The sequence below is a fragment of the Hyperolius riggenbachi genome, chromosome 1 (assembly GCF_040937935.1).
Source record: "Hyperolius riggenbachi isolate aHypRig1 chromosome 1, aHypRig1.pri, whole genome shotgun sequence".
NCBI classification, from domain to species: Eukaryota; Metazoa; Chordata; class Amphibia; order Anura; family Hyperoliidae; genus Hyperolius; species Hyperolius riggenbachi.
Window position 1 is genome coordinate 329,334,556 of NC_090646.1, and position 14,266 is coordinate 329,348,821.

General features: G+C 43.7%; 1 long non-coding RNA gene across 1 annotated transcript in view; it reads right to left on the reverse strand.

Moving 5' to 3' along the window:
* Window positions 1-330: 330 nt before the first annotated feature.
* Window positions 331-14,266, reverse strand: part of LOC137549280 (uncharacterized) — a 36,566-nt gene continuing 22,630 nt past the window's right edge. Inside the window, exon 4 of the long non-coding RNA XR_011026800.1 lies at window positions 331-489. This is a non-coding gene — a long non-coding RNA (uncharacterized lncRNA). The remainder of the gene's footprint in view (window positions 490-14,266) is intronic.

A 14,266-nucleotide genomic window follows, 5' to 3' on the forward strand; every position in this document is an offset into this window, starting at 1 on the left:
GTTTGGTTATTGCACCGTTATCTGCAGTTCCGCAAACTCCATGTGCCATTAACCTGCTTCCTATATGGTTACCTTGAGTTCAAGGTTTATTGTAGCCGAACTATGTGGCAACACTGGGCTTTGTTATTGCCCCATACAACACTGCGGTCTAGGTTGGTGCCCAAATTACCAGGCCGCCATCTGAATTGGCAGATTCAACTGATGAGTTTTGTATGATTAAAAGAAAAAAAAAAAATCTTAAGATGATCCATGAATAAAACTCAGATGTTATGTGAAATGTTACACATTTGCATGAGGCTTATTTATTCCACAGAAACAGTAACTACAAAATTCAGGCCAGTTTTTATTTAACAACTGATTGAAATTTACAAACCAATCCAAATTATACTAAACAATTAAGGAGACCACTCAAATGGCCATTGGTTGAAGAATCTCTGATGATTAGTCATCTCATCACAAAACTTCATTTCAAAATGGTATCTTCTAGGGCTGTAACACAAGGAAACAAGAATATTTTAATTGGTGGCCATTTGTCCTTTCCCCACACCCATAAACGCAAAACAAAGCTATTTAAATTTTTTACTTAACCACTTGAGGACTGCAGTGCTAAACCCCCCTAAAGACCAGGCCATTTTTTACAATTCAGACCACTGCAGCTATAACGGTATATTGCTCGGTCATACAACTTACCACCCAAACAAATTTTACCTCCTTTTCTTCTCACTAACAGCTTTCTTTTGATGCTATTTGATTGCTGCTGCTATTTTTAGTTTTTATTATATTCATCAAAAGAGACAGGAATTTTGTCAAAATAATAATATTTTCAACTTTCTGTGGTAACATTTTGCAAATAAAGTAACATTTCTATACAAGTTTTTGTCCAAATTTAATTGTGCTACATGTCTTTGTAAACGCTATAACTTTTACCCAAACCAATAAATATACGCTTATTGTTTTTTTTTCTTTTCATCAAACTATGGTACAAAAAAGCTACACTTTGAAGCAGCTCTGACTTTTCTGAGCACCTGTCGTGTTTCTTGAGGTGCTAGAATGCCAGGATAGTATAAATACCCCCAAATGACCCCATTTTGGAAAGAAGACACCCCAAGGTATTTGCTGAGGGGCATGGTGAGTTCATAACAGATTTTATTTTTTGTCACAAGTTAGCGGAAAACGACACTGACCAAAAAAAAAAAAAAAAAGTAAAATCTGCCACAGGCTCACCATGCCCCTCAGTGAATACCTTGGTGTTTGTACTTTCCAAAAGTGGGTCACTTGTACTGCCCTGGCATTTTGTGGGGGGCTAAATTGTAAGCACCCCTGTAAAGCCTAAAGGTGCTCATTGGACTTTGGGCCCCTTTGCACAGCTAGGCAGCAAAAATGGCTGTACTCAGGAGAAGTAGTATAATGTGTTTGGGGTGTCTTTTCACACATACCCATACTGGGGGGGGGGGGGGGGGGAATATCTCTGTAAAGGACAACTTTTTTCCTTTTTTTTTTTAATTTTTTACACTATATTGTACATTTACAGAGATATTTCTCCCACCCAGCATGGGTATGCGTGAAAAGACACCCCAAAACACTTACTACTCCCGAGTACGGCGATAGCACGAGTGACACTTTTTTTGCAGCCTAGCTGTGCAAAGGGGCCCACAGTCCAATGAGTACCTTTAGGATTTCACAGGTCAATTTTACTCATTTGTTTTCCAGACTACTCCTCGCGGTTTAGGGCCTCTAAAATGCCAGGGAATTATAGGAACCCCACAAGTGACCCCATTTTGGAAAGAAGACACCCCAAGGTATTCCATGAGGGGTATGGTGAGCTCATAGAAGATTTTATTTTTTTGTCACAAGTTAGTGGAAATTCATTTTTTTTATCTCACAGTATCATTTTCCACTAACGTGTGACAAAAAATAAAATCTTCTACGAGCTCACCATACCCCTCTCACAGGATACCTTGGGGTGTCTTCTTTCTAAAATGGGGTCACTTGTGGGGTTCCTATACTGCCCTGGCATTTTAAGGGTCCAAAACAGTGAGGAGTAGTCTGGAAAACAAATAATTAAAATTGACCTGTGAAATCCTAAAGGTACTCATTGGACTTTGGGCCCCTTTGCACAGCTAGGCTGCAAAAAAGTGTCACACATGTGGTATCGCTGTACTCAGGAGTAGTACAATGTGTTTTGGGGTGTATTTTTACACATACCCATGTTGGGTGGGAGAATTTTTTTTTTTTTTACTACACACAAAATTGTCCATTTACATATACATCTCCCACCCAGCATGGGTATGTGTGGAAAGACACCCCAAAACACATTATACTACTACTCCTGAGAACGGCAATACCACATGTGACACTTTTTTTGCAGGTTAGCTGCCTAAAGTCCAATGAGCACCTTTAGGCTTTACAGGGGTGCTCACAATTTAGGCCCCCCAAACAATGCCAGGACAGGAAAAACACCCCAGAAATGACCACATTTTGGAAAGAAGAGACCCCAAGGTATTCCACGAGGGGCATAGCGAGTTCATATATAATAAAAAAAAAAATTGTCACAAGTTAGCGGAAAATGACACAGAACATTTAAAAAAAAAAAATTTCTGCTGACTTGTGACAAAATAAAATATATGAACTCATCATGCCCCTCAGTGAATACCTTGGGGTGTCTTCTTTCCAAAATGTGGTCATTTGTGGGGTCTGTCCAGGCATTTTAGCATCCCCGCAATCATTACATGTATGGCCAGTATTAGGAGTTTCTGCTATACTCCTTATATTGGGCATACGGGTGATGCACTTTTTCTTTCCATAAAAGGAAAAATAAATGGCAAAGATTCTCGCATTCATATTGACCAATGTGGATGAAAAAAATATCTGCCGGAATATGTAAGAGGGGGGCATGGCGTTTGCCAGGACATAGGAGCACCGCCCACAAAATTTTTAAAACCCACTTTGCTCCTATGCCCTGGCAAACCCGATTAATCCATTCACATCATTCGATGCGGATGAAAAAACCTTTGCCAGTTTTGATACAAAGTGCTTGCCAATGCATAGGAACTCCAACACCGCCCCTCAGCTCATATGCCTTGGTAAACGTATCTTACTGCGCAGGAGAAATCTTGTCCTGCAGCGCTGCATGCACCGACTTGTGTGTAAGTTGACAGACGCGCAATGATTCTGTCAGGATGCACCATCGGTGTTGCAGCTGGTTGGTTGATAAATTGTTTGCTCGGTCCACCTGGAAGGTTAAAGGATGGAAAAAGAGGGAAAAAAAAAAAACATACAAAAAAGCCCAAACAAACAAGGAAGCAGCAATGCAAGAAATTCATTAACATTAACTTTCATTGAACCTTTTTAAACCAAACATTAACATTTGGAACTTTAACTTTTTTGCTTACCTGTTTTTTTTTTTTTTTTTTTTTTTTACTTCCCTTCCGAGGACAAACTTCTCCTTCCCCATGGGACAGTGTGGAAAGCACAAATTGCACAGAGATATGGCGAAGTACACTATGCACTTTGTCCCAAATGGAAGGAGAGGTTTCTGGCAGCCCTGTGTATTCTGGTCTCAAAAGCGGATGAGAGGTTTCACACTGCATATTGGCGTATCCGGTGGGTCGTGCCCGCCGCACCACATCGCCAAAAACAGACCTTCAGGGACAACTGCGTTAGTACATGGTATTTCCTGTCTGGCATTCGGCCAAGTAATCTTTGCGTCGCCATCCGGCTGATGCAAATTGCCGCAGGAGCCGCACAGTAGCGCAGGTATGCACTAGCGTTAAGACACACACTTCCGGCGTAATGGGGACCACAAAGTGGGGCTTTCGCTAGGCAATTTGCCGCAACGCATCGCACCAGTGTGAATGAGCCTTGAGAGACCTTTGTGTGCCTACTCTGTGTCTCGCGTTCCCTACTCTAATAGCGTACCTGCTCATGGTAGTTCTCGAAACACTCCCCTAAGCATAGGGCAGGCTGGTCAGGACAGTAGGGACAATAAAAAGTGGTGTCACGCCTCATTCCAGCCCTGCTGCAGACACGACAACGTTTTCTTGGGGAAACGGTGAGATGGGGTACCTGGAATGACATACGGGTAGTGTCTCTCATGTAGCCTGCTAACTACATTTTGGGGTTGGGCCACGACTCCTCCTGGATACAGGAGTTCCGAAACAACCTCTTCCTGAAATTGAAGGAAGAATACTTTAGTGCTCCCAGCCCAGCAAGTCGGATACTAGTGAGCCATTGGGGGAAGCCCCAGCGACTAGGCCGCACGGTGCCACAGCAGCAAATTCCAAGTAGCTGTAAATGCTGATAGAGGGCCAAATTTGTGTAATAATTGTCCATGTAAAGATGGTACCCCTTCTGGAACAAGGGTGACACCAAATCCCAAACAATCTTGCTACTGCTCCCCGGTAGTCAGGGCATCCGACCGCCTCCAATTTTGTGTCTTTTCCCTCATAGACCCTAAAACAATATGTATAGCCTGTGGCCCTGTCAGAGCTTATACAGCTTGACCCCATACCGGGCACGCTTGCTTGGGATGTACAGCTTAATGCCAAGGCCCCCGGTAAAATGTATCAGGGACTCGTCTATGTAGATGTTCTGTTCAGGGGTGTAAGCATCTGCAAATTTGGATGACAGGTGGTCTATGGGGGGCTGCATTTTGTGGAGCCGGTCATAGTCAGGGTGATTTTATGACAGGTTGTATTGTCATTGAAGTACAGGAAGCGCAGGATGTCCTCAAAACGTGCCCTGGACATGGCAGCAGAGTACATGGGCATGTGATGTATTGGGTGCGTAGATCAATAGGGCCGCAATACATTTTTTTTTTTGTTAGACCCGTGTTGAGGAGAAGGCCCAAAAAGATTTTAAATTTGGAAACTGACTGGTTTCCACCAAAATGGCTGGGCATGGAAGCTGTTCGGATTGGCGGTAATAAATTGTGTGGAGTTACGGTTGGTCTCTGCCACGACTAAGTCAGTGATCCTCAGTGAAGTTCAGATGAAGAGTCTAGGGCCAATCCTAGATCTGTCTCCACCTGGACTCCAGACTGGGCGGTGAAAGGGGGCACTATGGGTGCGGCGGAACCAGGGGGTTGCCAATCAGGATTTGCCAGCACCTCTGGGAGGCTAGGGGTACTATGGGCCCGTGTTCCTGGTGGCTGCGACCAGGGTCTTACTGCATGTGCCACCGAACCAGTTTCAACTGCCATGCTGGTGCTCGCCAGTTCACCAGGGTCTACGGCAGTACTGGTTCCAAGTCCAGGATGTGCTGAGCTGCTGGTGCATGCCTCACCATAAAAAACTTGGATCAGCGCTAGATACTCTGCTGCACTTGAAGTTGATCCTGTGCCACCTGCGGTCCACTGACATGGGGTGCTGTACGTGTGGCGCTAGCAGGGGCCCTAACCTCGTCATCTTCGCTATCAGTCAGTGAGCCACTGCTATCTTTAGGTTCGTATTCTGACCCGGATGATTCGTCGGATGAGAAGTCCCAATCGCTCTCATCCGACTGGGCCAGAATCCTATAGGTCTCTTTAGCGCAATTCCCCTTTCTTGCCATGGTGGACTTCTAAATTTAGGGGGTATTCTTCTGAGACTACCCAGGAAGGAGAGCACACCTACCTAGCAAAAAGTAGTGCTTGTGAAGTGAAAAGCTGCGGTCGCTCAGTATTGATTTAAAAAAAAAAAAAAAAAAAAAACAATTACAAAACTGATCTTCAGATCAGTTTTTGCAGTTATCAGAAAAAATTTTCTGTCACTGCGGAGGGGCGGGCTGAACGCAAGTGCAGCCGAATGATCAGGCCTGATCTGGCAAACACTGCGTTTTTAGCGGAGCCTACTCTAAGGTGACCCTAATGTACTTATATAGATCTGACTGCGATCAGTACTGATCACTTACAGATACTATATAGTGACAATGCTGATTAGAGACAGTGATGACGCTAATCAGCGGCTGCGATGTAGTGGGCTGGGCGCTAACTACCTAACAAAGGGGCCTAGCTAACTCACTGGCCTGTTAGATCACTAGGATAGTGACGGGGGAATCGGATACAATCTGAGGCAATGAGATGGCACTCAAAATCAAATGCAATCGAACGCATTCAAATGCAATTAGAAACAGACAGATGTCAATCAGAGCCAATCACAGGGCAATCAAGAGGCTGATGAGATACCAATCACAGTGCAAAAAGCCGATCAAAGGTCAATCAACAGTGCAGCTGTCAGATGCCAAACGATGTAAACCGAGATCAATTGCAGGGCAATCAGATGATCAAAGGCCAATGAGAGCTCATGACAGGCAATCAGATGTCAATTAACAGTGCACAGATGATAAGAGGTCACTCAGATCTCAGAGCTGCGCTGCGTAATATGTTGGCACTTTATAAATACAATAATAATAATAATAATAATAATAATAATAACAACATGTGACCAGTTGTCACACTGCAGCTGTCAGATAATACACTTTCATTGGGCAGATCGTAAATCTACAGCCCGCCGGCGTTGCTAATTGGGCTGATGACGGAGGGGGGGCCCCCACACAGCATGCCGGCCGATGTGCATGCACACGATCGATGGCAAAACAGGCATAAAGGGCCTGAGGCGTTAGGCGGTTCTGGGGCTGCCGCCGTGGCCACGCCCATCGGCGTTAGGCAGTCCCCAGGAGGTTAAAGGACAACTGAAGTGAGCGGGATATGAAGGCTGACATTTATTTCCTTTTAAACATTGCACATTGTCTGGCTGTCCAGCTAATCCTCTGCTTCTAATACTTTTATCCCCTGAAGTTTGGCTGGATTTTATGCATGATCGTTTCAGATTGGTGATTCAGACACTACTGCTTTGTGAAAGATCAGCAGGACTCCCAGGCAACTGGTATTGTTTAAAAGGCAATAAAGATGGCAGTTCCTATATCCCTCATTTCAGTTGTCCTTTAAAGTGATTTCTGAATATAACCAACGTCACATTACATTTTCTCAGTAGTTGGCTGCTGTTTTCTAAACACTAGTGCTGCCTCTTCACTGGTAAAGCTCATGTGATTAGTCAGATAACTTGTAAGCTGGCAGCAGGTATAGAGGCAAGAGAAACGTGACAGTGGTGTGACAGTTGCAGAGTAAAAAAGTAATATATGTTGCAGGGGAGGGGAGTAAATTATGAAGTGTGAGAATTCCATAGAGAAAGGAGATTGAGTATGGCATGTCACACTAGATCATCCAGGGAGTGTGGATCAACTGACAAAGGGTAAAAGTTACGTGCTTTCAAATGACATCCATTCAATTGTTGCAGACAAAGGTATGAGACACTGTTCCTTTAGATTCCCTTTATATGCAAGCTGGGTGGGTCATTGATGCAGTGGTACATTGGTAGGGGTGACAACCACTATATCATTGACCCAGTTTGAAAATACAAGTATTATGTGACATCAGTGGCTTCCTTTTAAACAATTTGATGAGCTAGTTACAACTGAGATGACTAATGCAATTCATGTTTTGTGCTGCACAAAGAAACCATCTACTCAGTCTCCCCTTTCCACACTGAGCTGAACAGCTCATCTGTTCACCAATGGTGAGTAAACTGTCACACGAAGCAATCATGAAAGATCATTTCATGCAACATTAAAGGGCCATACACATCCAATGATTGGCCAATTTTACCATTTCCATTTAGTATGAGAGCTTAAAGGACAACTGTAGCGAAAGGTTTATGGAGGCTGCCATGTTCATTTCCTTTTAAACAATTCTGGTTGCCTGGCAGCCTTGCTGATCTATTTGGCTGTAGTAGTGTCTGAACCACACCAGGAATAAGCATGCAGCTTAAAGGGAAACTGAGAAGGACATGGATTTTTCCTTTTACAAGAATACCAGTTGCCTCACTCTCTGATCCAGTTTCTCTAATACTTTTAGTCACCGCTCCTGAACAAGCATGCAGGTCAGGTGCTCTGACTGAAGTCAGACTGGATTAGCTGCAGGCTTGTTTCAGGTGTGTGATTCAGCCACTACTGCAGCCAAAGAGATCAGCAGGACTGCCAAGGAAATGGTATCGCTTAAAAGGAAACATCCATATCCCTCTCAGTTTAGGCTCCCTCTAACCTGTCAGATCTGACAATGTCACAAACACCTGATCTGCTACATGGTTGTTTAGGGTCTATGGCTAAAAAAGTATTAGAGGCAGAGGATGAGCAGGACTGCCATGCAATTGGTATTGCTTAACTACTCATGGACCGCGTCACGCCGATGGGCGTGACCGCGGCGGCAGCCCCAGGAACGCCTAAGGCTGAATGATGTGAAGTCCTGGGGCTGGCTTTTGCAGGGGATCACGGGCGTGCGCATCTCTGCTTGGTAGGCGGAGCTCCTCTCCATCTTCAGTCTCCCACGGCGATCACCACTAGGAGAATGTTAGACGACAAAACTGCCGTCTATGTAGTGCGTACAGCGCTGCGATCTAAGGCAGCGCTGTAGGGAGGGAATTTTTTTTTACAAAAAAAGACAAATATTAAAAAAAACAAAAACACCTGGGGTGCGATCATACCCCACCAACAGAGAGCTCTGTGTGCTGAGTTGTGCGGCCGAGTTGTGCAGCCCTGCAGTGAGCCTTTAAAGCTGCAGTGGCCATTTTTTGTGAAAAGCATGTGGTCCTGAAGTGGTTAAAAGGAAAGAATATGGCAACCTCCATTTACCTCTCATTACAGTTGTCATTTAATAACCCCAGGGCTGTGGAGTCGGTACAAAAATCCACCGACTCCGACTCCTCAGTTTAGGATTCCACCGACAGACTCCTCTAATTTGCATATTACAATCTTGTTGATTGAAAGTATGTAACATGAAATTTGTCTCTTAACTGCCAACGCTTAGGAATTTGAAAAGGCAACTGAAGTGAGAAGGATACGTAGACTTGCTAAGGACTAATTTTAGTCTATGACTAAAGGGAATAAATATGGCAGAGTACTTATAAAAAGGTACAGACCGGAACAAAGAACATCTATCAGGCCCTAGGCAATGTAACTGGGTACATGTAAGAGTGATGTGCAGGTACTCTGCAGGGGAATGAGGAGATTCTTCCTCTATTACACATTCTTCATGCACAATCTGAACAAGGTTTATGGGCGATAGACAACACCTCTGTGTTCAATGTGCACAACATTCTCAGTGGATTCCCTGCAGCTCTGTGGGGAGTGCATATGTAGAGTATAGTACTACTGTGTAACAAAGTAAACCTGAGACAAATGAAATTGAAGTTTTATACATACCTGGGGCTTCCTCCAGCCCCCTTCAGGCTAATCAGTCCCTCGCTGTCCTTCTCCGCCACCTGGATCTTCTGCTATGAGTCCAGGTACTTGAGCCAGTCTGGCATAGTGCGCATGCACACACTCCACCGCAGGGAGCGTACTACACCTGCGCAGCACTATTGCGCAGGTGCAGAACGCTCCTGGCTGTGGAAACGGCATGCAGCCGGACTGCGCTGACTGGCTGAATTACCAGGACTCATACCAGAAAATCCAGGTGGTGGAGGTGGACAGTGAGGGACTGATTAGCCTGAAGGGGGCTGGAAGATGCCCCAGGTATGTATAACATTTTTCTTTTCATCCTTCTCAGGTACCATTTAATTCGTAGTCACCAAACCAAATTTTAACAACATATCAAATTATTTGATTTCATGAGCAATCAAATCAACTGTACTGCCGCAGTTGATGTATGTATATTTGCATAAATCAGAATCAACGCAGAATTATTTCCATCTTATTGACCATCTCTATTAGTGACACTGCTAGACATCAGGCTTTATACTTACAGCATAGACGTTATTTAGTATATATAGGAGATTCCTGTGTACACATCATATATACAGTCACAATCATATGTGTATATCTGACTTTAAAAATACGGGAACTGCTTCTTTGAAGCAGCACAAGTAACTCATTTTGATTGGTTTATTTCATTTTTGTGGACCAAGCACAGCTATTACTGTATGTATAAATTATTTATAATGACCATTATCTGAGAAATAGGACATTTTATCATATTTTCTATTTGAATTACAGTTTAAATTCATTAGGAGTCGGTGCATTTTTTCCCGACAGACTCCAGGCACCCAAAATTGCCCCGACTCCGACTCCACAGCTCTGAATAACACAAGGGACTTTATTCAATTAGTTTTTTTTCCCTCTTAGGATATAATTTTTTCATCTTCCCTTAATCAGTATTTTGCAAAAAAAAAAAAAAAAAAAAGAAGTACTATTATTCTGAGTACTTTCTTGTTTTATTGACTATGGCTATCATTCATAAAGGTGTGATCGGTAAAAAAAAAAAAAAAAAAAAATCTGTGCGGGAAAATACCGCATTCGGTATTTTAGACTTCTGTGTGCTCATTCATAAAAATGTTTACAGTTGCGATAAAGGTGCGGTGATCTCCCGAATTAGGCTGGTGGTAGGTTTCCGTAACATGAGAAGCTGCCTGAGTTGATACATTTTCTCCGTGCAGAGACAGCCTTACAATAAAAGATGCAGCCCCAGCTTCCCTTTAGATGTACATTTTTGAAAAAATTGCCTCCGTTTGCCCTGAATCTGCGCTGAATCTGTCTATTAGGGCCCTTTTCCACTAGCAATCGCTAGCGTTCACGCTGAACGCTAGCGATTGCTGAATCGCAATTACCGGCGATTCCCCGACGTTCGCGACCGCGATTTTGCTATGCTATGCACTGCATAGCAAAATCGCGGCAAATATCGCTCCGCCGCGCGTTCGCGGCAAAAACGAATCGCGGTAGTGGAAATGACCTACCGCGATTCCTATGTTAAAAAGCAAACCGTAGCGATTGTAAAATCGCTAGCGGTTTGCGTTTTTGCGATTCAGCCAGCGCTGGTGGAAAAGGGCCCTCAGTCTTTCTAAACAATCTATTTAATTGCCACAGCTTAGAAGAAGCAGAACTTCAAGAAATGTTGCACATGCAGGCTTTCTGATGTGAAATATATCTGAAAACAGGTACCCAAGAGGTTAAACCAGGCATGGGCAAACTCGGCCCTCCAGCTGCTACAGAACTACAATCCCACAATGCATTTGCCTTTATGAGGCATGACTGTGGCTTTCAGACTCCTGCAATGCATTGTGGTACTTGTAGCACCTTAAAGGGAACCTTAACTGAACGGGGGGTATAGAGTTTTACTTACCTGGGGCTATTGCCAGCCCCCTGCAGCAGTCCTGTGCCCTCGGCGCCGCTCTGGAATCCTCTGGTCCCCCGCTGTCACTTAGTTTTGTTTTTGACGACTCACCAGTCGCCGGCCGCCATGCGTATTATTGGACGCATTCACCAATGCAATTAGCGCTATTGCGGACCGCAACGCGCACAAAAATACGCGTTGCCGCATTCCGCACGCGTAGATATGCGGCAACGCGTATTTTTGTACGCGTTGCGGTCCGCAATAGCGCTAATTGCATTGGTGAATGCGTCCAATAATACGCATGGCGGCCGGCGACTGGTGAGTCGTCAAAAACGAAACTAAGTGACAGTGGGGGACCAGAGGATTCCAGAGCGGCGCCGAGGGCACAGGACTGCTGCAGGGGGCTGGTAATAGCCCCAGGTAAGTAAAACGCTATACCTCCCATTCAGTTAAGGTTCCCTTTAACAGCTGGAGGGCCAAGTTTGCCCATGCCTGGGTTAAACACAGCTTGGGTATTCTGGAAAGCCTTTTTTGTTCTGCTCTCACTGCTGCTGCCTGGGAGGTCTGTCTCCATTAACTTAGCTGTTATCCGCATGCTTATCGCCTCTTCCAAGGGAGCGGTATTCTCCGTCCTGATACCGCCTCTGCTCTAATCTTTATGAATTAACATTTAGTGACGTGTTGAGATAATCACCACACAAGGCGGTAATTTATCTCTCTGCTCGGGAATGTCAGCTTTTCATGCGGAAACAGCTTTTATGAATGGACATTTTGCTAAGGCCCCATTTACACTTAATCAGTTGGTATACGTTTTTTCCATAGCAGTGCATTGGGTAGAAGATTTCAGTTAAAACACGTTAAAGGGGCAGTATTGCGAAAATAGTCCTTTTTACGTCATTACATATAAGTTATGTACAAGTGGAGTAATACTTTAAACATGTTTAGTGGCTGAACAAATGTAATTAGTACACTGGCATTACCTATTTGAAGCAAGGGAGCCACGTCAGAACAAATATTTACTGACCCCGATTTAGACAATACCATTATGCTGTAGGAGGCAGCTAAATCAGCTGTTTGGGGTGGCATTAGATTTCCCCCTTGAGACGTTAGAAATAGGATCCTCCTTAAAGTCAACGCCTCTAAATCAGAAGCCCTTTTTTGCAACACAGACCCCATAACAGCTAAAAAGATTACTGACACCTACAAAATTCAAATACAAGGATCACTAAGATATCTGGCAATCAACCTGTCAAATAATACCTCAAAATTATATAAAATAAACTACACTCCACCAATCCATACCCTCAAACAAGACCTAGAAGCCTGGAAAAAAGTATAGTATATCGTGGTCAGGAAGACTCACATCTGTTAAAGTGGTCTAACACCCAGCATTTCAACTTTGCTTTAAAAGATTTAAGGAAACAGCCCCTACAGTTTTCCACACCCTGAGTGTTTGGAGAGGAATGAGGACGCGATACAATCTTCAATCCGCCATCCCCCCATTACTAGACCTCTTCGGAAATCCTGACTTCCAAGCAGGGTTGAATCATAAAGCCTTCAAGGCATGGAAAGAGGCGAACATTCTCTCCCTACGCAATATTTTAATCGAAAATAAAATTCCAACATTACAACAACAACTAAAGAATCTTTCCCCTAAAGCCCAGAGCGAAAATTTTCGCACATTCCAAATCTATCATTTCGCCTCATCTCTCTCCATACATAAAAAAATCAATCACAAACACATGGAACACTAGAAAGGGGGTTCTTTCGCAACTATACTCAGTATTTAACCAACCTTCCAATTCCTTTCAGCACAAGTATCAGACAGACTGGGAGACAGACTTGAGCGAGACGCTAGATGATGAAACTTGGTCCGAATGTATGGAAACGCTCTCCAAAGGAAGCATATACAGCTCAGGTCTTGAGACGTCAATAAAACTATTACACAGAATTTATATGACACCACAAAAAATCCATAACTTTGACAAAAACAAACCTGCTACCTGTTATTGAGGTTGTACAGACAAAGATACAATATTCCACATCTTCTGGTCTTGTCCCAGGTCTGTCAAAATCTGGTCTAGAGTACACGCTCTCATTCGGAGTGATCTGGGCATACCGATAGACAAGGATCCTAAAATATTTCTCCTAGATTACAAACCACTAGATATTAAATATGCTTCTCATAAGCTAATTCAATTCATAGCACTCGCAGTTAAACTGCATATAGCTCATCTCTGGCTACAACCAAACCTTAGATATCGACAGGTTCTGGACAGAATAAATTATATAATGCAATGTGAACAACTAAACGCAAGAGTAGCGGATAACCTAGATCACTTCGAGAGGGTATGGCAACCATGGTTAGAGACAGCCTGTTCCAAGGGGACAGCTCACTTACTACGTCACTGTTAGAAACAACACCATTGCCAAAGTCTGAACAACAAACAAAAGAGAGATGTCTAGAGAATCAGCTAAATTAGTCATTCAGAAAGCATGTTCTGAGTCCAGATCATCCAGTACAACACTCCGACGATTGACGGAGGTTGCCCCTGTGCCACTCCTGAGTCCCTCTCTCTGTTTAGAGGGACTTCCGTATATATAGTCTAATGCATACCCTATATAAGCTCATATGGCACTATCCTAGAGGTATCGAAGTCTAAGGATAGTCTCACAGCTCAGCAAGTTTATGTCTAATGTTTATTTCTAAAAGTTAAACTACCTAAAGCCACCTTTCTGTTAAACTTTATGTTCTAACCTAACATACATTGCTTAACTCAACGCACTACTTATGTTACGCCAACGATAATGTTTATATTTTCCCGTCGTGCAAATCTCTTGCATCACTTTGTATAAGCTTACTTCAATATAAAAGTCGTTGAAAGTAGAAATAGGATCCTCCACCTTGTAACTGCACTCTCGTGCAGTTCTTCAGCTCATGTGAGCCGCATGACGTCACCGCACTTCACAGATCCTAATGCTGCCTGCCGAGGCCCCTTCACCGCTGCTGGCAAGGACACGGAAACCTATTGCTGTGGTTACCAGCTTTTAGCTCTGTGCAGCATTGTGGCAGCAGCACGGAGCAGCCAGGAGTTGTATCTGTGTCCTGCTAGCATCTAACATTAC